The 22012-nt window shown below is 39.2% G+C and overlaps 1 protein-coding gene across 1 annotated transcript in view; it reads right to left on the bottom strand.

The window, feature by feature from the left end:
* Window positions 1–4762, bottom strand: part of LOC123749156 (uncharacterized) — a 546434-nt gene extending 541672 nt beyond the window's left edge. Inside the window, exon 1 of the mRNA XM_069324597.1 lies at window positions 4425–4762. The gene's annotated coding sequence lies outside the window, so the exon portion shown is untranslated. The remainder of the gene's footprint in view (window positions 1–4424) is intronic.
* Between the last annotated feature and the right edge of the window lie 17250 nt (window positions 4763–22012).

The raw sequence follows: 22012 nt of genomic DNA, 5'->3' as shown, positions 1-22012 counted from the left end.
GCACCGACATTGTAGTATACAAATATGTTACATTTTTTGTTTACCTACGTAATTCTAAGAGATAGTGTATAGCTCCCCTTCTCGCTCCCAAGACTTGAGAAGCGATGGTATCTATTTACGTATATATTTACCTAAATTTACCCAAGGGCCACAATCTATCTAGTGGCCTCGACGAGGATAAAAAGCCGGGGGCTTGTTAAGTCTCGCTAATTGTCCTAATGATATTTTCTAGCTGGATTTTGGCAGGTCGGCTTCAGTGGGTAGGCAGTTCCATGGGTTTTAACCATCTGGGTAAAAAAAACATCTGTTTTCAGTCTTACTTGAGAGGACATACTTTCCAACACTATATCTGTGATTGCCCTGTTACAGTATCAGTGACTTCATACCAGATGATATGAGGCACTTTGAGCTCTGTAATTACTTCATACACTCAGGAATATTGGAAGATATTCTTGTGCTGTACCCAGATTTTGTCAGTGGGAGCTAATAGATCAGCCTTAAGTATTTTGTTTTCTCCTGATTCCATGTATGACTGGCCGTCCTGTGAGGTGAGGATGTTGGATGAGCTTGTAGCTGGTTTTTTATCTAGACTATTTATTTATTATTATTAATTATTATTTATTAATATATATATACAAGAAGGTACTGTACATTGGGATTATGAGGATACATAGCATAGTGATTACATTCTTGTAAAGCCACTAGTACGTGCAGCGTTTCAGGCAGGTCCTTAATCTAACAAAATTTTAAGTAGTAAATACTAGCAAAATTTATAAAAATGATAACAGGTAATGTACATGGTAAGAAAACAAAGAAAAAAAGATGAGAGAAATTAGAAGGTATATTAAAGCACATAGGTAGCTCAGATTGATTGCATTGTCAGCTTGAATGATAGTTTAACAAAAATTACAAGGCACAATACACCATATTGCTAGCACTGAAAAGAAGACAGCAATGATCACAAAGGTAATATTGTTTGGATTAAGTACATAAAGATTGGGAGATTGGGTAACAATAGATACAGACCAAATTTAAAGCACAGTGTAGGAAACTATGAAGATGAAATTAGGTACTTTTTGGTTTTGTTTTTGAATGAGGCAAAAGTCTGACAGCTTTTCAATTCATTAGGGAGTGAGTTCCATAGACTAGGTCCCTTTATTTGCATAGTGTGTTTACACAGATTAAGTTTGACTCTGGGGATATCAAGGAGATATTTATTTCTGGTGTGGTGATAATGGGTCCTATTACATCTGTCCAGGGAGAGTTTATGAGAATGGACTATATGGTCCTTCATACAGAATAGGGAAGCAGCACATTGCTATGTATACCTAAGCTTCTTAATACAAAAATATCAGTAATAAAGATATTAAATTATAGTTTGTGTTATCACTGAGGCATTAGAAGAGAAAGAGAATGCTGATGTGATATACACGGACTTCGCAAAGGCTTTCGATAAATGTGACCATGGCGTGATAGCACACAAAATGAAGTCAATGGGAATAACCGGTAAAGTAGGACGCTGGATACTCAGTTTTCTGTCAAACAGGACTCAGCGAGTAACTGTCAACCATATAAAATCTAGTCCAAGTGCAGTGAAAAGCTCTGTACCTCAGGGTACAGTCCTTGCACCGCTGCTTTTCCTTATTCTCATATCAGATATAGACAAAAATACAAGTCACAGCTTCGTATCATCCTTTGCAGATGACACAAAAATCAGTATGAAAATTACCTCGGCTGAGGACATTGAAAAACTTCAAGCTGATATTAATAAAGTTTTCGACTGGGCATCAGAAAATAACATGATGTTTAACAGTGATAAATTCCAGGTATTCAGGTACGGTAAAAATGAGGATCTTAAACATAATACAGAGTACAAAACACAATCAAATGTACCCATAGTAGGAAAACAGCATGTAAAGGATTTGGGAATAATAATGTCTGACGACCTAATGTTTAAGGAGCATAACCAAGCAAATATTGCGACAGCCAGAAAAATGATAGGATGGATTACGAGAACTTTCATCTCCAGGGATCCCATCACAATGGTTGTACTCTTCAAGTCACTTGTGTTGTCCCGTCTTGAGTACTGCTCAGTACTCACTTCCCCCTTCAGAGCAGGAGAGATTGCTGAAATAGAGGGAATACAGAGAACATATACGGCACGCATAGACGCAATAAAGCACCTAAATTATTGGGATCGTCTCAAAGCCCTCCAAATGTACTCACTAGAAAGAAGACGAGAGAGATATCAAATAATATACACCTGGAAGATACTGGAGGGCCAAGTACCAAATCTACACAGTAAAATAACAATGTACTGGAGTGAACGACATGGAAGAAAATGTAGAATAGAACCAGTGAAGAGCAGAGGTGCCGTAGGCACAACCAGAGAACACTGTATAAACATCAGAGGTCCGCGGTTGTTCAACGTCCTCCCAGCAAGCATAAGAAGTATTGCCGGAACAACCGTGGACATCTTCAAGAGGAAACTAGATTTATTCCTCCAAGGAGTGCCGGACCAACCGGGCTGTGGTGGGTATGTGGGTCTGCGGGCCGCTCCAAGCAACAGCCTGGTGGACCAAACTCTCACAAGTCGAGCCTGGCCTCGGGCCGGGCTTGGGGAGTAGAAGAACTCCCAGAACCCCATCAACCAGGTATTACCAATATTATCCTTATTAAATCATGTTAACCATGGAGCATTAAGATTTCATGTTGATATGTAATACAGTAGTCATATTTCTTTTGAATCATTCATTAAATTGTGCATTATGTCTCAATATTTCACTTCTTTGGATATACTGTACTGTACAGTACAAAAAGATAGAATAAAAATAAACCAGTAATATTTCTTTCACTATATTTTTTATTTAAATAACTGCATCAATATTTTTACAGCTGACAGGATTTGTTTCTCACAGGTGCATTATTTGTTAAAAAAATTAGGTTTATTGCTACACACAATGGTGCTACATAGCCTTCCCAGCTTGGTGCCTTCTTTTGATAATTACTTACTGATTGTTACACAGCCAAATTGTGTAACAGGAAGAGGTCTTGGACACAAATTTGTTTCATGCTAAATGTAGAGGAATCAGCTGAGCATTCCTCAAATAAAATAGGCTGCCTCAGCTTATAAGATAAATAAAATAAGCATTCCTCAAATAAGTAGCTGCCTCACCTCACTGCCTTAATGCTACATAGCCTTCCCGGCATGGTGCCTTCTTTTAATAATTACTGGTTCCACACACCCAAATTGTGTAACAGGAAGAGGAATCCTACTTCCCCCTCTCTTTTTTTAATAGTCCATATAGTCATAATTATAGGTTTAATTATTCAATGAGAAAAGTTTTTGAAGTTTTTACCCTAACCTAACATCATTTGTGCAGGATATTTTTCTTTTGTCTCACCCAGATTTAATTTCAAAATAAAACCAAACAAAATAAATTAAAACTGTGTATGTATAGCTAAGGTACACCCTTACTGATTACTAGGTGAACAGGGGCATTTGGTGATAGTAAATGCTCCCATCAGGCAGGGCTCATAACCTTCTCTCATATTTCATGTTCACCAGTGTTTATTTACTTAATAACTACTGGTATAATATCTTGCTATTATAAAACTAATTCTCCTATCATAAAAGACATATTTACTTCAAGTTTCAAGCAGAGAATGCATATATAACTAACACGAAGGACTCCTCTTCACGAGATTCACCAACTAATAATCTTTTGTTTATATTAAAATCAATCTCAGTGTTATGTAGTAGAGAAAAATTGAGTTATATCCAGTTACGAGAGGTCGACAGTACACTTAGATGACGGACCAAAGTTACGAAGGTTTCGGTCCGTCTAATTACCACAAGCTACACAAGCTTCAGAAAGCTTATGTTAGTAATGAATAATATGATATATTTACTCATTATAATGTTGGTGCTGAATGTACAACACGAAAAAACATAATTTTAATCTGAAAAAGTATCTTTTTATAAAGAAATTAGGCGAAAATAAAAAGCTGGTGACGCCAAATCAAGTCGACGATCCAAGCTTTGGTTAGGTTAGGTTAGGTTAGGTTAGGTTAGGTTAGGTTAGGTTAGGTTAGGTTTGGTTAAGTTAGGTTAGGTTAGGTTAGGTTAGTTTCGGTTAGGTCAGCCTAACCTAACATATCATATTTATTCATTACTAACGTATTGCCAGGAAGCATTCTGAAGCTTGTGTAGCTTGTAATTAGACGGACCTGCCACGAAGGCGCTAAGAAGAAAAACATTGGTAGCTAAGAAGAAAAACATTGGTAGCTAAGAAGAAAAACATTGGTAGCTAAGAAGAAAAACATTGGTAGCTAAGAAGAAAAACATTGGTAGCTAAGAAGAAAAACATTGGTAGCGAAGAAGAAAAACATTGGTAGCTAAGAAGAAAACCATTGCTAAGTACCTTGGTGAATGTGGCCCAAGGTGGTCAGGTGGAGCCAGTGACTCCTTTCTTCAACAGTTTTGTCTCTTCCTCGTGGTATATCCTCAATGTCTTCAGTGGTGTGCCCTCACCACACACTTACACTGCCACAACTGTCTTGTGAGTATTGTGGGAGGGACAATTTGGCGGGTATTTTGGACACAGGAGACCGTCTTTAAGATAGGCGAGGAGCGTCAGTGTTATCTCACGGGTCGTGTACACGTCCAATAGTGGAACCTTTGTTGTGATGACGTCACTCGCTCGCTTCCCCGCCACCTTCCTTCTTCCATTTTCTTTGGTTACTGATCTTTGCCCACACTTATGTCTAATGTTGGGTTTTATTTAGTTATTATTTACCGGTATGTATTTATTTATATTTATTTATTTATATTGAAGAAGGTAGAGTGGGTTGTGAAAGCACAACATTGGTGATTGAGTGTTACATCACTCAACGACAGGGAATCTACATCAACGAGTGCTTGACTAGAAAAAGACAGCAACTCCTCTACCGCCTGCGTCAAATCCCTCATCAAAACCCAGATGTGATTCATCAGTGCTTCGTTAGAGATGGCTTGATTAAAGTGAGAAAGACTTCAGTAGGTAAAATGTTTACAATTGCTAATGAGGATAACCTCAACACTTTCTTAATAATAATAATAATAATAATAATAATAATAATAATAATTTTTATTTAGGCAAAAGTACATACATAAAGAGATTTTACCAAGTTTGTTGGCTTTATAGATAAGAGCTAGTACATACAATGCCTAAAGCCACTATTACGCAAAGCGTTTCGGGCAGGAAAAAACACTACTGACTAAAGCTTAAAACTAATGTGGTTTGTTGTAAAAACTAATGTGTAAATGTGGTTTGTCTCACCTTATTATCACTCTCAATGAGTCAACATAATTAACCCCCTTGTCACCTAGTGCGGGCTACGTATGCTAAGTCTCTTTGTTTCACTTTTTAAATTAATTTTTAATTTAATTTTTACTAGTCATTTATTGGACTTAGTTAACTGAGTGCTTTAATATTTCTTTAGGTCTTATTAATTATACGTTCATAACTAAACTACTTATTGTTAATAATCTTTAGCTTAAATTTGTCTATGTTTATTATTCAACTTTTTTCTTTGATTTCATTTATTACCTAGGTTGCCTAGCCTCGCCATACTCCCTTACTCCATTGTACCCCTGGCTTTGCCTGTGTCTCAAAATGCAAATTATTACTTACAGTGTACCTGAGAGTACGTGTAAGCTACCTCATTTTTTTCTTTTTTTGTTCATTTTGTGTTTGTTTTGTATAGTCTTGTTTATATATTTTTCCCCCTTTTATATCAAAATTATATTTTGTAATTGCCATTCTTGCCTTGTTTTCCTTCAACCAGCCTTTTTATGCAGACAAGTATAGACCCAGAACTAAACCTCTTATCCACTATCTATGACAATCATCACTTTAATGATCAAAATTGCAGATATTTTACAGCACATGATGTAAACAATGTATTAACACATAATCACAATGTCTCTGTAATCAACTTGAACGTTAGATCCCTAGGTAAATACTTCGATGATGTTAGTGCCTTGATTGAAACTATTGACAACAAATTCTCTTTTATTATACTTACTGAAACGTGGTTGAAAGAGGATACTACTCAACTCTTTAACATGCCTAACTACTCAGCAATTCACAACTGTCGTCAAATTCAGAGAGGTGGTGGCACTGCTCTTTACTACCACCAAGAACTAACATGCTTAAAAGTAATTAGAACTAGAGACTGCTGTGAGGAGTATATCTTCGCCAGTTTCAGAGTCAAGGGTGCCGAGTCTGTCCTGTCTGTGGGTGCAGTCTATAGAATTCCTAACACTGATGTGTCCGAATTCAACTCAAACCTTAGAAATCTAATACTCGATAACAGACTGAACAAAAACCATCTAATTATCGCAGGGGACTTTAATATTGACCTCTGCGAGCCTGAACACCCTACTGCTGTTAGCTTCCTCAACTGTATGAATTCCTGCTTCCTCATACCCTTAATCACTAGACCTTCTAGAATCACTGATAGTACTGCCACGGCTCTAGATCACATCTGGACCAACATAACCTCTCCGCTTACTTCAGGTATAATCACCGATAGCACTACAGACCATTACCCCACATTTCTCTTCACTAACTTTAACAAACCCCCTCTAGAGACAAGGGAGTTAAGTTTTAGGCTGCACAATGAAACTGCTATAGACAATTATATAACTGCTGCTGATAATGTCAACTGGGAGTCCGAGTTAGGTAACATAGGGGATATCAACCTAGCATAAGAACATAAGAACAAAGGTAACTGCAGAAGGCCTATTGGCCCATACGAGGCAGCTCCTATCTATAACCCCCCAATCCCACTCATATACTTGTCCAACCCGCGCTTGAAACAATCGAGGGACCCCACCTCCACCACGTTACGCGGTAATTGGTTCCACAAATCAACAACCCTGTTACCGAACCAGTATTTACCCAAGTCTTTCCTAAATCTAAACTTATCCAATTTATACCCATTATTTCGTGTTCTGTCATAGTGAAGCAGAAGATTTTCTAGAATTAATTGACGATTGCTTTCTTACGCAACACATTAAGGAACCAACACGGGAAAATAATATTTTAGATTTAGTGTTAACTAACAGGGAAACGCAAATTAATGACATCGAAATAGGGAGTGAGCTAGGGAGCAGTGATCACAAAGAAATCAGATTTAGCATAGAATGGAATAGACCAGTAGGAGAAAATTCTGTTAAAGTGCCAGATTTTCGAAAAGCTGATTTTAATAGCCTAAGAAATTTTTTGGGTCAAATTGATTGGAAAGTCTTGGGTATGGGGTGTGGGCCGGTCTTGGAGCGAGACATGAACCTAGCGATAGGTGACTTAAATGGGGATTTCGATGTGGATTCAATATATAACTTATTTAAGAATATTCTAAACAAAGCACAGGAACGTAGTATACCATACAAATTGAATAGATCGAATACTAATGACCCAAAGTGGATAACAAAGAATTTGAAGAACCTTATAGGTAAAAAGAGAGCTTGGTACAAAAGGATTAAAAATGGGGAGGTCACTTTAGAACAGGAATTCGTACAACTGGTTAGAAATGTTAAAAAATTGATAAGGAAAGCAAAAAGAAACTATGAAGTTCGCATAGCAGGGCAAGCAAAGACAAATCCTAAAGGGTTTTTTCAGTTATATCGTACTAAGACTAGGGAAAGGATAGGTCCATTAAAAACTGAGACAGGTCAAATAACAGATAGTGATGAAGAGATGAGTAGTATTTTTAATAAATATTTTGTATCTGTATTTACTAAAGAGGAACTTAACAATATGCCTTCAGCCGAACAAGTCTATGTGGGTGGGGACGAGGACAGGTTGACGAGTTTAGCAGTTACCAGGGAGGATGTTCTTAAACAAATAGTAAAACTCAAACCAAACAAATCCCCAGGGCCGGATGAAGTGTTTGCCAGGGTGCTTAAAGAATGCAAAGAGGAGCTTTGTGACCCACTGTCAACCATATTTAATAAGAACATAAGAACATAAGAACAAAGGTAACTGCAGAAGGCCTATTGGCCCATACGAGGCAGCTCCTATTCTATAACCACCCAATCCCACTCATATACTTGTCCAACCCGTGCTTGAAACAATCGAGGGACCCCACCTCCACAATGTTACGCGGCAATTGGTTCCACAAATCAACAACCCTGTTACTGAACCAGTATTTACCCAAGTCTTTCCTAAATCTAAACTTATCCAATTTATATCCATTGTTTCGTGTTCTGTCCTGTGTTGATACTTTTAATACCCTATTAATATCCCCCCGGTTATGTCCATTCATCCACTTGTAAACCTCTATCATGTCACCCCTAACTCTTCGCCTTTCCAGTGAATGCAACTTAAGCTTTGTTAATCTTTCTTCATATGAAAGATTTCTAATTTGGGGAATTAACTTAGTCATCCTACGCTGGACACGTTCAAGTGAATTTATATCCATTCTATAATATGGCGACCAAAACTGAACTGCATAATCTAAATGGGGCCTAACTAGAGCAAGATATAGCTTGAGAACCACACCAGGTGTCTTGTTACTAACGCTGCGATTAATAAATCCAAGTGTCCGATTTGCCTTATTACGAACATTTATGCATTGATCCTTTTGTTTTAAATTCTTACTAATCATAACTCCCAGGTCCCTTTCGCAATCCGACTTCGCAATCACAACACCATCTAGCTCGTATCTTGTAACTCTATCATCATTACCTAACCTCAGAACTTTACATTTATCAGCATTAAACTGCATCTGCCAATCCTTTGACCATTTCAAAACCCTATCTAGATCAACTTGAAGTGATAGTGAGTCCTCCTCCGAATTAATTTCCCTACCGATTTTCGTATCATCGGCAAATTTGCAAATGTTGCTACTCAAACCTGAATCTAAATCATTTATATATATTATAAACAACAGAGGTCCCAGGACAGAGCCTTGAGGCACTCCACTTACAACATTTTCCCACTCTGACTTGATTCCATTTATACTAACTCTCTGTTTCCTTTGGTATAGCCATGCCCTAATCCAGCTTAATATAGCACCCCCAATACCATGAGACTCTATTTTTTTTAATCAGTCTTTCATGTGGCACTGTATCAAAAGCTTTGCTAAAGTCAAGGTATACAACATCGCAATCCTTACCACTATCAACTGCCTCAACAATGCTAGAATAAAAAGACAACAAATTTGTTAAACATGAACGGCCATTTATAAAACCATGTTGCGACTCAATTATTAATTTATGTTTTTCAAGATGAAGACGAATTTTATTTGCTATTATAGATTCGAGTAACTTTCCCACAATAGACGTTAGGCTAATTGGTCGATAGTTAGACGCAAGTGATCTATCTCCTTTCTTAAAAACTGGTATCACATTAGCAACTTTCCAAAACTCTGGCACTCTGCCTGACTCTATTGATTTATTAAATATGTTTGACAGTGGGTCACAAAGCTCCTCTTTGCATTCTTTAAGCACCCTAGCAAACACTTCATCCGGCCCTGGGGATTTGTTTGGTTTGAGTTTTACTATTTGTTTAAGAACATCCTCCCTGGTAACTGCTAAACTCGTCAACCTGTCCTCGTCCCCACCCACATAGACTTGTTCGGCTGAAGGCATATTGTTAAGTTCCTCTTTAGTAAATACAGATACAAAATATTTATTAAAAATACTACTCATCTCTTCATCACTATCTGTTATTTGACCTGTATCAGTTTTTAATGGACCTATCCTTTCCCTAGTCTTAGTACGATATAACTGAAAAAACCCTTTAGGATTTGTCTTTGCTTGCCCTGCTATGCGAACTTCATAGTTTCTTTTTGCTTTCCTTATCTCTTTTTTAACATTTCTAACCAGTTGTACGAATTCCTGTTCTAAAGTGACCTCCCCATTTTTAATCCTTTTGTACCAAGCTCTCTTTTTACCTATAAGGTTCTTCAAATTCTTTGTTATCCACTTTGGGTCATTAGTATACGATCTATTCAATTTGTATGGTATACTACGTTCCTGTGCTTTGTTTAGAATATTCTTAAATAAGTTATATATTGAATCCACATCGAAATCCCCATTTAAGTCACCTATCGCTGGGTTCATGTCACGCTCCAAGACCGGCCCACACCCCATACCCAAGCCTTTCCAATCAATTTGACCCAAAAAATTTCTTAGGCTATTAAAATCAGCTTTTCGAAAATCAGGCACTTTAACAGAATTTTCTCCTACTGGTCTATTCCATTCTATGCTAAATCTGATTTCTTTGTGATCACTGCTCCCTAGCTCACTCCCTATTTCGATGTCATTAATTTGCGTTTCCCTGTTAGTTAACACTAAATCTAAAATATTATTTTCCCGTGTTGGTTCCTTAATGTGTTGCGTAAGAAAGCAATCGTCAATTAATTCTAGAAAATCTTCTGCTTCACTATTCCCTGTTTTGTTCAACCAGTTTATTCCGCTAAAATTAAAGTCACCCATGACATAAATACTGTTAGATCTAGATGCTCTAGATATTTCATCCCATAGATGCTTTGCTTCCATTCTGTCTAAATTTGGTGGCCTATATATTACTCCTATTATAATATTATTAGCTTTTTCGTTTAATTCAATCCAAATAGTTTCTGTGTGTGGCTCTGTTTTGATTCCCTCTTTGAGACTACATTTCAAATTGTCCCTAACATATATGGCTACTCCACCTCCTCGTCTAATATATCTATCTGTGTGAAATAGTTTAAATCCATATATTTGATATTCAGCTAATAGTTCTCTATTTTCTACATTCATCCACGTTTCGGTAAGTGCAATAATATCTATTTTTTCTGTGCAGACAAGAGCATTTAATTCGTTAATTTTATTTCTTAGACTTCTACTGTTAGTGTAATATACCCTAAGTGAATTGTTATTTTGCGGACCTTCTCTTTCCCTGATCGTTTTGCCAATTCCTTTCTCCCACAAACACATACTTTTATTACCTCCTTCCTCCAAATCAATTCCCATACCTCTATCTACTAACAGTTTAAAACCAAACAAACACCTCTAACCACTTCTTCTAGCGAGTTCGCAACAGCAACAACCCCAGCTCTCGATAGATGCACCCCATCACGAGCATACATTTCATTTCTTCCATAGAAGTGTTCCCAGTTGTCTATGAAAGATATTGCATTTGATTTGCAATATCTTTCCAGCCGGCAATTGACAGCCGGCAATTAATAAATCAATAGAGTCAGGCAGAGTGCCAGAGTTTTGGAAAGTTGCTAATGTGATACCAGTTTTTAAGAAAGGAGATAGATCACTTGCGTCTAACTATCGACCAATTAGCCTAACGTCTATTGTGGGAAAGTTACTCGAATCTATAATAGCAAATAAAATTCGTCTTCATCTTGAAAAACATAAATTAATAATTGAGTCGCAACATGGTTTTATAAATGGCCGTTCATGTTTAACAAATTTGTTATCTTTTTATTCTAGCATTGTTGAGGCAGTTGATAGTGGTAAGGATTGCGATGTTGTATACCTTGACTTTAGCAAAGCTTTTGATACAGTGCCACATGAAAGACTGATTAAAAAGATAGAGTCTCATGGTATTGGGGGTGCTATATTAAGCTGGATTAGGGCATGGCTATACCAAAGGAAACAGAGAGTTAGTATAAATGGAATCAAGTCAGAGTGGGAAAATGTTGTAAGTGGAGTGCCTCAAGGCTCTGTCCTGGGACCTCTGTTGTTTATAATATATATAAATGATTTAGATTCAGGTTTGAGTAGCAACATTTGCAAATTTGCCGATGATACGAAAATCGGTAGGGAAATTAATTCGGAGGAGGACTCACTATCACTTCAAGTTGATCTAGATAGGGTTTTGAAATGGTCAAAGGATTGGCAGATGCAGTTTAATGCTGATAAATGTAAAGTTCTGAGGTTAGGTAATGATGATAGAGTTACAAGATACGAGCTAGATGGTGTTGTGATTGCGAAGTCGGATTGCGAAAGGGATCTGGGAGTTATGATTAGTAAGAATTTAAAACAAAAGGATCAATGCATAAATGTTCGTAATAAGGCAAATCGGACACTTGGATTTATTAATCGCAGCGTTAGTAACAAGACACCTGGTGTGGTTCTCAAGCTATATCTTGCTCTAGTTAGGCCCCATTTAGATTATGCAGTTCAGTTTTGGTCGCCATATTATAGAATGGATATAAATTCACTTGAACGTGTCCAGCGTAGGATGACTAAGTTAATTCCTCAAATTAGAAATCTTTCATATGAAGAAAGATTAACAAAGCTTAAGTTGCATTCACTGGAAAGGCGAAGAGTTAGGGGTGACATGATAGAGGTTTACAAGTGGATGAATGGACATAACCGGGGGGATATTAATAGGGTATTAAAAGTATCAACACAGGACAGAACACGAAACAATGGGTATAAATTGGATAAGTTTAGATTTAGGAAAGACTTGGGTAAATACTGGTTCAGTAACAGGGTTGTTGATTTGTGGAACCAATTGCCGCGTAACATTGTGGAGGTGGGGTCCCTAGATTGTTTCAAGCACGGGTTGGACAAGTATATGAGTGGGATTGGGTGGTTATAGAATAGGAGCTGCCTCGTATGGGCCAATAGGCCTTCTGCAGTTACCTTTGTTCTTATGTTCTTATGTCTTGTGTTGATACTTTTAATACCCTATTAATATCTCCTTTGTTATGGCCATTCATCCACTTGTAAACCTCTATCATGTCACCCCTAACTCTTCGCCTTTCCAGTGAATGCAATTTAAGCTTTGTTAATCTTTCTTCATATGAAAGATTTCTAATTTGGGGAATTAAGTTAGTCATCCTACGCTGGACACGTTCAAGTGAATTTATATCCATTCTATAGTAAGGCGACCAAAACTGAACTGCATAATCTAAATGGGGCCTAACTAGAGCAAGATATAGCTTGAGGACCACACCAGGTGTCTTGTTACTAACGCTGCGATTAATAAATCCCAGTGTCCTATTTGCTTTATTACGAACATTCATGCATTGATCCTTTTGTTTTAAATTCTTACTAACCATAACTCCCAGATCCCTTTCGCAATTCGAGATATATACAAGAGTTGTTACATTCTTGTACAGCCACTAGTACGCGTAGCGTTTCGGGCAAGTCCTTAATCCTATGGTCCCTGGAATACGATCCCCTGCCGCGAAGAATCGTTTTTTCATCCAAGTACACATTTTACTGTTGCATTAAACAGAGGCTACAGTTAAGGAATTGTGCCCAGTAAATCCTCCCCGGCCAGGATACGAACCCATGACATAGCGCACGCGGAACGCCAGGCGAGTGTCTTACCACTACACCACGGAGACTGATCGGAGACTTAGCAATCTCAACACCATCTAGCTCGTATCTTGTAACTCTATCATCATTACCTAGCCTCAAAACTTTACATTTATCAGCATTAAACTGCATTAATAAATTTTTTTGGTAATGTGTTTATTTGTGATGTGTGTCTATGTATATATTAACACGTTGTACTGAATGGGGTGAGAATAGCTTGAGCTACCTCATCCCTTTGTGTGTATTTTACCTCAATAAACTTATTTCAATTTCAATTCAATTTCAACTGCATCTGCCAATCCTTTGGTTTTGACCATTTCAAAACCCTATTTAGATCAACTTGAAGTGATAGTGAGTCTTCTTCCGTGATAATTTCCCTGCCGATTTTTGTATCATCGGCAAATTTGCAAATGTTGCTACTCAAACCTGAATCTAAATCATTGATATATATTATAAACAACAGAGGTCCCAAGACAGAGCCTTGAGGCACTCCACTTACAACATTTTCCCACTCTGACTTAACCCCATTTATACTAACTCTCTGTTTCCTTTGGAATAGCCATGCCCTAATCCAACTTAATATAGCACCCCCAATACCATGAGCCTCTATTTTTTTAATCAGTGTTTCATGTGGCACTGTATCAAAAGCTTTGCTAAAGTCAAGGTACACAACATCACAATCCTTACCACTATCAACTGCCTCAACTATGCTGGAATAAAAAGTTAGTTTAGTTTAGTTCATTTATTATGCACCCCATACCCATCTTGTGGGCGGTAGTGGAAAGGGTTACAGAGGCACATAATGGGCTCAGGGACTGAACCCCACAATTCATTTAGCTAAGCAAGTTACAATCTTGATGAGCTAGTTACAAACTTTAATATAAGTCATCACATCAACAATGGGTTCGAGATCGACCTCAAGTACAGGTTCTAAATTAAGCAACTGACATATGTGGAGAGCTAGTGTCACAATTTATATGTTTGTCCTGCACACCGCCCCCCCCCCCATCCAGTGGGCAGCGGTGGATAGGTTATAATCACTCAGTCACTACCTACAGTTAGCAAACTGGGGATATTTGGCTAAAATTTCTGGTAGCAGATCATTTTGAATGAAATATTGACACATCGCTGGAACATTGGTTATAGAATTGTCTCTAAATTCACGTATCTTTTCGCACTCCATCACATAGTGACGGAGGGTGTGCGAATAATTTTGTTGACACAGTTTACATTTGGTCAGGTCTACATCGGCAGATAATGAGAATTCCCAGAGATACTTGTAACCGAGTCTAAGCCGAGCAGTAGTAACATCTAGAAGTCTGCTGATTGTATTGGATGATCCATAGATGTGTGGCTCCTCTTGCATGATAGTATGATGATAGATGGAATTACTGGTGTCAATTTCACTTTGCCTCAGATCTACAAGATCTTGTTGAAGTTCTCGGTGCACTGCTGCTCTCAGATTGCTCATTGACAATCCAAGGTTACACTCAACGGCTCCTTTAAAGGCAGATTCTTTGGCTAACTTATCAGCTCTATCATGCATTCGGAGGCCAACATGAGATGGAGACCACATGACATGGACTCTGTTACCATCTTTAATAATTTTGTTGTATTTGTGTCTAGCTTCGGACACGAGCATGTTACAGTTATGTCTTAAAGAGTTGAGAGCATTTAAGGATGATAAGGAGTCACTTACAATTAATGTATCAAGTTTTGAGACTTGTACACATTTCAGTGCAAGGAGCAAGGCAAATAGTTCAGTCTGAAGGGTAGAGGTCCAGTTGTTTATACGGACTCCCCACTCAAAGTATAGGCCATCGCCCATTGTCAGGACAACTGCACTTCCAGCTGCACCCGTGGTGCGGTGTAGGGAACCATCAGTGTATATAATTTGAGAGAGAGAATGCTCTGTGGACAGAGCATCAATATGGCTTAAGGCGTTGAGCTTTGCCTCAAGACGAAGCTTGGGCTGATCTCTAATTTGCTTCTTGGGTGGAAAGGGAGGGATTAAAACTGGAAAGGGTGTAACCTCCCACGGTGCAGGAAAGTGCCGTTGTTGTTTCTCTTGGTACAAATCATGAACCCCATACATTCTGAGTTGAGTTCCAGTTTTTGTTATCCATTTGGAACAATGCTGATCTTCAATAAAGAAATTCTGGAGGGCTTCTGTGCAAGGATTAGGATGAGTTAGCCTAAGCATTTTTATACCAATTTGACAGTTAATTTCAGTAACACGATCAACAACGCTCAGAATATTAAGTTCCTTTCTCATATTAAGTATCTTTGTGGTACGAGGGCACCCAAGGATTATCCTCAAGGCTTCGTTCTGCAATTTTTCAAGCCCTCCAAGCTTTCTTTCAGGCATCAAGTCAAGCAGAGGTACAGCATAATCCACTAAAGATCTGATGTATGCAAAGTACATCATTTTGACAATTCTGACATTGGCACCATAGCCTGAGTGATAACCTGCAACAGCCTTGAGAGCTCGGAGCCTCTCTTTAAACTGACGACAGAGTCTGAATACAACAGGACCATACAGTGGCACCTCAAGGCCAAGGTATTTGAATCTGTTTACATAGTCAAGCTGGGAGCCATCAGACAGTTGCATCTTGCGAACACCTCCTCCCTGCCTGGGTGGGCGCCGATTTAGTATCTTTGTTTTCTCTGCTGAGATAATTAAACCTAGGTCCTGACATGAGTCTAATACAGAGTTAAGAGTGTTCTGCGTGTTAGCATACCCAGTGGTGTGTATCATTATATCATCAGCATAGCTAATGATGTGGACGTTGGGTTTGCTCGGTATAGAGTTTAACAGCGGGTTTATTAAGATATTAAATAAGGTAGGACTGAGGACACCACCCTGCGGGGTGCCTAGTTCAAAGTCTCTTGTTGCACTCCTATGCCCCTGGAAAAATACAGATGACTTCCTGTTGGATAAGTAACCCCTGATCCAACAAAGAAGCCGACCACCAATATTCATTCTTGCAAGCTCACTCAAGATAACATGTCTATTTGCAATATCAAAGGCAGACTTAAGATCTAGGAAGGTGGTATATGACTTTTCAGTGTGCAGGGTAAGAAAGGTGGTGATGCAATGATGCACACTCCTTCCATGCATGAAGCCATATATCTGGGGGGATAGCATGGTTCTTATTCTATGGAGGAGACGGTTTAGGACCATTCTCTCGAATGTTTTGCAAATGCAGCTAGTAAGGGAAATTGGGCGGAAAGCATTCTCTTGATTTGGCTTGGGAATTGGAATGATTATACTGTTGGTCCAAGAGTTAGGAAGCTCCCCAGTAACATAGCTCATATTATACAGCTCAAGCAGGGGATTCCCTGGTACTAAAGGGAGCAGACGCAATATGTCATAAGTGATACCATCTTCACCGGGGGATGTGGCTTTGCCTTTGTTTAGGGCCGCGAGTAATTCAAACTCAGTAAATGGCACGTTGCATTCATCTTCCTTGTGGAGCATGAAGTCAACGAGCCTTTCTCGATCTCCGTAACCAGCATTTAATCTGAACTGTATGTCTGGGGGAAGATTATTGAAGCTAGAGGTGGTTGCCCAAGCATCGACTAACTCGTTTGCTCTGTGTAGAGGGTGAGGGTGTGCTACTTGGCCGATCTTATCGCCTTTAATTCTTTTAATATCCTTCCATGCCTGGCTGAGGGGGGTGTGAGAGTTGAGACTGTTAACAAAAGTTTCTCAGTTATCTTGGCTGAGCTCTGTCATGCGCTCCCTCGCCTTGGCTAGGGCTTTCTGAAAGAGCTTGAGCATTGCTGGCGTACGTGTTTCCCTATATGCAAGCCCAACTCGTCTGGCAGTGCGTTTCAAAGTACGCAGTTTGGGGTCATTGTAATAGGCATGGCGTTTATTACCTTTCATATCGTTGCGACTATTGGATGGTGCAGGGGGCCGACCTAAAGGGTCAGCAAACATCTGAATGCTCTGTACTAGACCGTCGTTAAATGTCTGGACTGTGGAGGAATCATAAGTGCTGTACCACTCTGACACATGAGCAACAAAGTCTTCACGTCGAGCAGGAGGAACACTGAGCCGTTTGCGTTTGAAAGTCCTACCGGGCTGGATGGTATTTCCTATACATAGAGTAGTCAATCTAGGGTGATGATCTGACAACAAATCTGTTACAATAGATGATGTGCACCAGACGTGAGAGACGTTGAAACCAACACAGAGGTCTAGAATGCCTCCACAAATATGCGTGGGTTCAAGGTCACCCACAATCTGCACATCTTGGTGACTATTTAGTAGCGACAGCAGTTGATTCCCGTTACCGTTACTGAAGCGAGAGCCACCAATGTCCTTGTGTCTAGCATTGTAGTCACCAAGAATGATGGTTGGCTCTGCTTGAGCGCAGGCCGGAAGATCAATATAATTTAACTTTCCTGCTGGAGCATATAGATTAAATACATTGAGAACAGAGTTGCCCACATAGATCCTCACTCCATGATACTGTTGACCGGCAGTTTGTTTTTCTGGCAGAAGTTGATGGGGTAGGGATTGTTTGATGTATAGAATGCAAGAGTTACTGGATCTGAGGTTGTAAGAAACAAATGAGAGCAATTTCTGGGGTGAGGATCTTGCGGGAACTCTGCACTCCTGGAGACATACAATATCGATGTGTTCAGTTGTTACTTTGTGATGTAAATCTGAGAACCTTTTTTTGAGGGATGCAATGTTCCAGCTTAGGACGGATAACTTAGTTAATTGTGCATTTAAAGTCAGCATTATATATTGATATTATTAGTTCACTTAATATTTATTATCTATTTACATATTATCTATTGCACTACGGTATAAGTCCAGGAACATTTCTTAGTTTATTACCAATGTCACACATTTGCCTCCAATGGTCTAGTACAATTTGTCGGTCATTTCCAGCTATAGAGTCGTTTTGAACATACTTTAGCACAACTTTGGCAGTTAACTTGCGTGGAAGGGCTCCACTACACAAGGTTTCAAGATCACTAGAAGTTTCCCCTGATAGGCAAGCGAACACATGTTTGGAGGGTTCAGGGGTGGAAGGGGGAGTTTGGCAGTCATTGCTTACAAGTTCCCTCATACGCGTGAGCATCATCGAAATATCGCTGGTGGATTTTTTCTCATGTTGGAGTTGCTCTTGCAGCCGCTCCGTCTGCTGCTGTGACTGCTGCTGGTGTTCCTGCAACCGGTCACGAAGGGCAACCACTGCTTGAACAGTGGAGGGACCCAAGGGCGAGGTGGTAGGGAGGCTGAGGTTGCGATCTGTCTCATTTTGATCCAGTTCCTTATCCCCCACTTCCAGTTGACTGTGGGGTCCAGCTGTGGATGGTGGTCTCACAGTAGGTGACATTATCCCAGAACCAGGAAGTGGCCACTCTACATCAGGGGAAGGCCCACCACTGGCAGAAGATGCAGCACCTGGTTCTTGTGGGGGAGCTGGGATGATGGCACGAGTCTTCGGTCTGGCACCGGTCCCCTTGTGCACTTCGTAATTTAAAGATGGTGAGTTTGGCAGCCAGCTGGAGCGAACATCACCTCCAGATGGCTCTGAACAGCGAGTGGGACTGATGGCAGCATTTGGCAACTGCTCTTCATGGTGGTGTGAAGGGTATGGCGAGTGTTGTGTCAACACCTCCGGGAGGCAGCAGGTTCCTGGCACCTGACGGGCAGGCGCAGGTTGAACAGACACCTGTCGACGGAGAGAACTGTGCAATCCTTCGTCCCCAGCTGCTGCGTGAAGGACGTTCACTATGGAGTTGTTGTTATACTGGATCCCGGACACGGCTGTTGTTTGCCACTTTCCTCCCCCGTGGACACAAGAGCGTGTCCGCCGGGGGTCACTTGAAGTTGCCCATATTTTACTGTTGGACATATTTTTATGTCCGACGAACAAATATTTCTATAAAATTCAATTCTTATCCGATCGACTTGGGGATAGTATGAACATGTTTGCCATAAAATTTACGTTTTCTTTAGTAGCCACATAGCCTATTTGAGAGAACGGCATTGTCTTGTATCTTCGTGGTAAAACTATTGTAGATCGCCGATGTGCAGTAACAGATAACACTTCACCCACTTCCCACACTCTTGCGGATGGGCCGTGATCATCATTCTTCATTTATATGCATATGTCCGTGTAGGGAATTTTATTGCAATCTCAAAGATACCAAATTTAACGCTGTAGGACAAGTGTGGAGTTGACAACCGTGAAAAGAATGGAAACATCTCGTCGGTGTTTGGAGCTCACGGCTAGTGATCCAGGTAGTTTCTTTATTGGTAGTGGTTTAAATCACAGTTTGGAGACATTTTATACATATGTTCTTCTAGAATATTCTATTGCGAACACATTGGTACAAAAATGAAATGTGTACATCGAAAATTAAGATCAGGACAGTGAAAAGAGTTAACACTTTTCAGTGTTTCCACTCGATGGCCGGAAACGCTGAGAGCGCTTTGCGCTAACATTTTTCCTTGTTCGCCGGGAGGCTGAAAGTGTATTAATTTCCTTTCCTGCCAGAGTTTCGGGCAAGAAAAACACTAAGACTAAAACTTCATACTAATTGAGATTAAAGTATAAACTGTGTTGAGAAAAAATAAGAAAAAAAATGAAAAAAGGGGGGGGAAAACATGGCAGAAAAAAAGCAAAAATACAATTTGGTCAACAAACAGCATTGTTTAAAATAGAAGACATGGGTTGACATTTTGGGGGTGAGGTAGGTTACATTGAGTTAATTAGGTAGTACTTAGTGTTTATCTTAATCTGGTTGAGAGAGGTACAGTCTTTAACATAATTGGGAAGGTCATTCCACATTCTGGGTCCCTTGATTTGTAAAGCATTTCTAGTTTGACTAAGTCGTACTCTTGGAATATCAAATAGGTATTTGTTTCTGGTGTGGTGCTCATGGGATCTGTTACAACCTTCTAGGAAGCTTTTAAGGTCAGGACTGACATTACAGTTCAACGTTTTATATATATAAAATACACATGAGAGGATGTGCAGTGACTTAATATCTAACATATTCAGAGATTTGAGTAAGGGTGCCGAGTGATGTCTGGGGCCAGAGTTGGATATTGTCCTAATAGCAGCTTTGTGTTGAGTAATTAGAGGACGTAAATGATTTTGGGTAGTAGAGCCCCAAGCACAAATACCATAGTTGAGATATGGATAGATAAGGGAGTAATAGAGAGTCACCAGGGCAGGGCGAGATACATAATATCTGATCTTAGAAAGAATGCCAACAGTTTTTGAAACTTTTTTTGATATATTTAGAATATGTCCCTGGAAATTCAGCGTTCTGGTCAATGAGAACGCCAAGGAATTTGCCATCTACTTTGTTACAAATTTGGGTATTGTTAATCCTGAGATTTATTTGATTTGAGAATTTATTACCAAACAAAATATAGAAAGTTTTGTCAATATTGAGGGTGAGTTTATTGGCAGTTAGCCAAAGATGGACTTTAGTGATGGCTCAGTATTCACAGTGACATTTAGAGCAAGGGGGTCAGGACTGAAGTTTTTTTATTATTATTATTTTCTACCACAGACGTGGCCACACATTTACAATGCTAACCAACATATATACATTTTCTTCTGTCCTCTATGGACAGGGTTAGAGATGTGTTAAACATATAGTTCAAGGGTTTATTGAACAATCAACCACAGAAGGTGATTCGGTGCTTTTAAAATGCTAAGCTAACCTACATACGTAAATACATAGATATGCAGATTTACGTATGCCCTACATAAAGTGTTCGATGTGTCTTTTACATAGTGTCATTAATGTGCATTTACAAAGGTGAAATGTAATTCTGATCAGCTTCCATATATACTTTATACACATACATGTACATACACACACACGCATATATGTACATATACATATATACATACATATATACACACACATGCATGCACATACGTTTGTCTCTTTTACTCTGACAGGGTGAGATAGCTGATAAAGAAACTAGTGTGCAATTAAGCACTTAATCACTGAAGGTGATGAAGGTGCTTTTACAAGCTCAGGTTATATAGTTACATCAAATACATACATTGTATAATTGATACATTACATGGTTAATCTTGGGTACAAGTCCAATATATCATTAAGTGTTCCAGTACTCATATAGTAATTACACAGTTGGAGTAAATGAAGGTCGTGTCGTCAGCAAATAGAATTGGTTTGAGGTATTGGGAGGCATTTGGAAGGTCATTAATGTAGATGAGAAAGAGGAGAGGGCCAAGTATGCTGCCCTGTGGAACACCGATGTTGATGGGTAGGGTGGGAGAAATTGAATTATTCACAGAAACATACTGGAGCCTGTCAGTAAGGTAAGACTTAATGTACTGCTGGGAGTGACCTCTGACTCCATATTGTTGTAATTTAAGAAGAAGGTTTTGGTGGTTGACAGTGTCAAATGCCTTACGCAGGTCCACAAATAACCCAATAGGGAACTCATTTTTATCGAGAGCTGCATGTATCAAGTTAATCATACTAATAAGTGCATCGTTAGTGCTTTTTTGGGGTCTGAAGCCATACTGACAAGAGTTGAGTTTGGCTAGATAAGAATAAAGCTGCTAGTAGATTAGTTTTTCAAATATTTTTGACAAGTTTGGCAGAATTGATATAGGTCTGTAGTGTTAACATCAGTGTGATCACCACATTTGTGGACAGGGGTTACTC

This window comes from Procambarus clarkii, chromosome 14, assembly GCF_040958095.1.
Source record: "Procambarus clarkii isolate CNS0578487 chromosome 14, FALCON_Pclarkii_2.0, whole genome shotgun sequence".
Taxonomy (NCBI): Eukaryota; Metazoa; Arthropoda; class Malacostraca; order Decapoda; family Cambaridae; genus Procambarus; species Procambarus clarkii.
Note: the sequence above shows the minus strand (reverse complement) of the source record. Positions and strands in the feature narration are given on the sequence as shown.